This window comes from Bactrocera latifrons, unplaced genomic scaffold, assembly GCF_001853355.1.
Source record: "Bactrocera latifrons isolate USDA-ARS-PBARC rearing strain unplaced genomic scaffold, ASM185335v1 scaffold_602, whole genome shotgun sequence".
Taxonomy (NCBI): Eukaryota; Metazoa; Arthropoda; class Insecta; order Diptera; family Tephritidae; genus Bactrocera; species Bactrocera latifrons.
Window position 1 is genome coordinate 65,988 of NW_017537271.1, and position 5,721 is coordinate 71,708.

Here is a 5,721-nt window from a genome sequence, read left to right on the forward strand (position 1 = left end):
AACCAGGAGCAACGAGCTCCTCAATGAGCAGGAAGGCATGCCATCCACCCAAGAGCTTCTGGAAGGGCTGGAGATGCAGGTTGATGATGAGATCGAGGACGAGGACCTGTCTCTCATTGAACCTATAATATAGGCTCCAGTGCCGGCATGGAAGTGGCTCAGGTGTACCTACATCACGCATCGGCAGCCTCGGCTGTCATCGTGAAGAGGTTCATCTCGGATAACCTGAGCATCCTCGTAATCCAGGAACCTTGGGTGTTCAAAGGAGAGGTAAGAGGCCTCAACTCGAGAAGAAGCAARGTAATCTGGGATCTCTCTAGCGAGAGACCCCGCTCCTGTGTAGTCGTTAGAGCCGATATAGACTTTTTCTGTATTTCAGAGTTTCTAACGCAAGATCTGGTGGCGGTACAGGTGAAGGACAAGGAAGGATCGGACTTCGTCCCCGCTTCCGCATACTTTCCGGGAGAGACGGCCACAAGGAAGTACAAGGTATGGAGAAGGCCGACGAACTGGCCCGCACTGCAGCAGCGTCAAAGATGTTGGGACCGGAGCCATACATAGCGGTAAAACCCCACACTCTTAAAGAGCTGCTCCGCACGGAGGAGAGAGTGGAGAGAGAACGGCACCGGCGACAGGCAGCAAGTATGCGCCACACCAAGCTGTTTCTAGGAGGATACAACCTCCCCAGATTTAAAGAACTAATTCAGCTCCCCTGTGAAAAATTCCGCCTCCTCGTCGCAATCTACACAGGGCACTGTGACATTTGCTGTGTGACCTTGTTACCCAAGGAAATATCATCCAAATCAGGCCGAAAATATTCGGTTATCATTGAGCGGTAACGATTCCCATTCACAGTAAAGTGCCGATCTTGATCATCACAGAAGTACGACCCAGTGACGCCGCCGGCCCATAAACCGCACCAAACCGTAATTTTTTCGGAATGCAATGGATTCTCGATGGAGTATTTACGAATGTACCTTCATTGGAATAAATAATTTCATTGATATCAAAAACCGTTTTTGTTTTATTATATTTTATCTTAAAGTTAAGGCCACTCACACCGAATTTCGGTAGTAAATTTTAATAATTTCGACTCATTGGATTGTATCTCTCCATGATGAAATAGCAAACCTTACTGAAGAGAAGTGTCGAAAGAACGGGAAAAAAATATGGCGTGCTTTGCTGCCCTTATTGGTCTACTTTTGTTGCGCAGCTATTGAAAAACCCTTTACTATATGTAATGATTTTCGTTATTCTAACAAGCCTTCTTTCGCTTACACACGAACGAACGACAGAAAGAGATGTTGTCGTTCTTGAGCCTTAACAGCCATAACAATGGTCTGCGAACCTTACAAAGCCTTGAATAGATAAAAAAACAAAAACGGCAAAAACTACGCAAAATATTTTATTCAAAGGGTTCAACATGGTCATAATCATTTATTACACCTCTTCACTTCCGAGGCTTAAAACTGCAGCAACATTGTAACAGCAGGAGGTTTTAGAAGGCGTGATGAAGCAGTTAAGCAATAATTCTTTCGATGGATAACATTAAATCTTCGAGCACGATTCTTCTTCGGCACAACTACCGAGCGGTGGCTTTTACTCCTTTAAACTATTGTTTGTGGTCAGGATTTGAGAAAATGAGCTGTCGAATCCAAAACCGTTTAAATGAGTTAAGTATCCACCCCCTCTACCCGGTAAAACTGGCGCATCCTAATGCAATAGCGCAATTCACCACAGCTGATTACTACAACCCAACTCACCACACCTGTACCACTAAAAGGATGGACAGCAGGATAGGAAACATCAATTCGTCACACACTATCCGCATAGCAGCATTCTTCTACAAGACATTCATATATACACTGCGCCGCGTTAACACCTCTACGCCGATATATAATTCACCGACCCTGAGGGCGTTAATTCGAGTCGTCGGTAATCTGGAGCGCTACATCAAGATCGACACATCAGTAACCACTGGGCTACATCGAATCAACACTAACTCTCGTTGCGTCATCTGGACACCGTCTCGCATTTATCTCTAGTCTCTTGTTCTTTACAAATTTTCTGGTAAAAATTACCTGATCTATTAAAATCATTTTAAATATAAATTCCCTTACATTTCGTTTTTAATAAAGTGGTAGTGAGTGATATATTGGAAAAAGTAGGTAGTGGGTGCACTTAAGTAGACAACAACAAAAAATTAAATTAAAAAAACTCTGGTTCGAGCAGTATCGTCAATACCAATAGAAACTGTGCCTACTATGTCTTACTATTGATTGATGACTAAATCATCCGAGTACTTGTGTTAAAGTAAGAGGGGACCATATCGAAAAAATATTTCTATATTCTTGCTATAATCTCATTTGTAATACCGTTATTTAAAATGACATTGCGATTTGTATACTACAGTTTATAAAAAATAGTTACATGACGATTAATCTATTTGTAATCTGGCAGCTGTACAGACGAAAACAAATTTTACTTAACTAAAGTGAAACAATTTGAAAAGAAATAAGTTAAAGGTATTAAATAGAGTACATAGAAACACAAATAATGATTTTAATTATATGACCATGAATTGCGGCAAGTAATGGAGCATGAAATGTTAATCACCTCACCGCTCCAAGATAGTCTTTTGACACAACTACTCTTCAATGGTTGAATCCCACGAAGACTGTATATGAAAAAGTAACAGTACTAGGTACTGAAAATATTTACAATTTCAATTACATACAGTTAATTTTATTATATCTATATATGTATATAAAAAGTAATGCCACCTTTGGTTGTAATTTTATAACTTAAGAACGGACTCACCTATCCACAACAAACCTTTAGACTTTGTTCGGACTGTTTAGTAGATGATTTATGTGAAGTTTACACAAAATCGGCTGAGCAGTTCTTCATGAATCCCTTTTTTGTAACAAATAAATTCAATAAATGTTAATGGTGATTTTTGTTTCAAATATGGAGATGTCAAATATTATGTTGTGGTCATTTCATTTCGGACGTGCTTCGATTAAAGCAAATTGTCAGCGATAATTCTTGCTTTGTGTTTATAATTTTTAACATATTGTTGAGTGCATTTATACAAACGGTGAGTCTTAAATTGTTCAAAGGTATACTATGTATATGCATGAGTGTACTTTTTTCAGTTTTTTAGAGAGTCGTCGGTGCTTTATATCCTCAACCGGCTTTATTTAATTTTCAAGCAAAGGTAAGTCTTGAACAGTTAAAGTGAAATACATATGTACATATAATGAGTTATTCTTATTTATATGAAGGAAAGATGTCACGAGCCAGACGAACAAATATAGGTCGGCGAATGCAAATGATGTGCCATTAATAAGACGATAACAGACTGCTTGACCCTGTACTGCATCTTGCACGTCGATCACGAATATGTCGTGCTACTTTGGCTGAAATGATCACGAACCATTGTATTCATTAATTTTTGGGATATCTCAAACGTCGAAGCTTTTTTAAGTTATGTTTAACAATACAATTCGACATACCAAATGACATCTTATGGTGCTACTAAAATTATTAAACTCTTTCAACCTGTTGCAGTTGGCATTGAAAAAGTTGTTGCCAAATTTGATTGAAGCTACGATCTTAACTGCTAAATCAAGGGTAGACGTTTTTTGATTCCGCGTAACTCTATGATTCCAACTGATATGATCAATTCAAACGATTACAATTAAGTCTTAAATTAGCTGGCAATGAATTAAATATATTTTTGGTGTGAATAAATGAATAAAACATTGAAACATTTATTTTTTATTTTTTCACTTCATATGTAATGAAGCACGTACCGGGTCACTAGCACTTGATAAAATAATATTTGATATGAATTTTAACGAGATTTCTATTTTACGCTTATAATGATTTTCTATGCAATCACCATCGCTACTGGACTGCCATTAGAGCTACAGGCAAATCTCATATATCTGTGTTCATTAAAATAGTATTACTATGAGCAAAAAATAATAAGACTTTATTCATAATTTTAAATTTTTTAATATATTCTTCAAAATCTATGTCGTTCCTCTCAAAGGAATCTCCCTTTGCAAAATACACTTTTGACAACGTGTTATATTTTGGAGTTGTACATATATTTTTAGTTATAAAATTGATTTATTATTAAATATAATTAATGTATGACAGGACTAAGTAGTGATTTGTTGTGTTGCCGCCGCCCCCGCCCAATTTTCTTTGCCACGTCTGTATCGGCAGAACAATCTTTTCTTTCTTCCTTTTCGAAGTTTAATTCGCGCGCAACTAAACTCTAACTAAAAGAAGTTGCGCGCGCTCTCTTCTTTTGCGACCGCTCACCGATCCAGACGTGGTAAGTGTTTGTCCAATTTGTTATTTTGTAAATATACATATTATATGAATCTATTTTTTTATTTAATATTTTTTTCTATTTAATATTTGTGGAATAACTTGCGCCGACCGTTTCCCCACGGCCAACCAAAACCACGGAACGAACGAGCACCGTGCACCACCACCCGAATTATCATTGGTCCTTCGAGCCGGATAACAGGTAACAAGTTGATTTTAATTAAAGTGAAAGTGCATAATTTGCCCGATTCAGCAACTCGCAAGTTACAGCCAAACATATTTTGGATTTGTGCTCTGTAAGCTATAAGGCAATAGATTGGTTAATTTGTGCATCATTTATGTACAAAACCTATTGTGCTGTGTGAAGTGGAGACCAAAACTTATTTTTGGCACTCTACCCACAAAATCCACGCACAAGACTGCAGGTTGTATTGTACTTCATTTAAGTACAACAATAAATACACCTGACAAATGCACTGATCATTTCACTTTGCATATACAAAAAACACACTGTTATCCGAATAACATAATAAATTTCTTGGACGCACAAAATCGTCTGGAGCGTCAACAATCTCTCTCGGTTTTTGTGTTTTCATATCGTTAATTTGAGTCTAGTCGCTCAACTCTGCCTTTCCATATATTGCTCGAATAGCAATAAAGGCAAGCAGCAATAACGCAGCTGCAGTTTCGCGAGTGCAAACCAAAAAAAAAAAAACAAAAATATACAAAGAAAAGTGAAGTGAGCGACAGGCAAGAAAGCCAAACAGCAGAAAGTCAAAGAGCAGCACAGGCAAAGCAGCACAGGCCGAGCAGCACAGGCCGAGCAGCAAAAAGAAGAACAGCAAAGATAAGCAACACGGGCATAGCAGCAAAGGGAGAGCAGCAAATGCAAAGCAGCACAGGCCGAGCAGCAAAAGGAAGAGCAGCAAAGGCAAATCAGCTCAGGCAAAGCAGCACAGGCTAAACAGCAAAGGGAGAACAGCAAAGGCACAGCAGCAAAGGCACAGCAGCAAAGGCAAAGCAGGACAGGCCATCCCAACAAACCAGAGTATAGTGGTGAAATCGAAATAGTTCGAAAATAGCCCAGTGAGCAAAGTGAAAGTGAATAGTGGATATAAATCAAATAAGTACTTGTGAATTTTATTTGCATTTGTATTCGCAATTGTAATAAAGTGATTAAGCATACATCAATTTTGTTTGTGTACACATCAGAAGACCAGGCGTGCAAGTGCATTGGGACGATTACCCAGCAAGCACATACAAATTAAATTTGAGAAAATACTTTACTCAATTTATTAATTTTTTTTGTTCTTTCGGAAATTCACGCTTCATAAAGAAACAACGCACTGCCTATCATCAACTCAATTTGTAGTT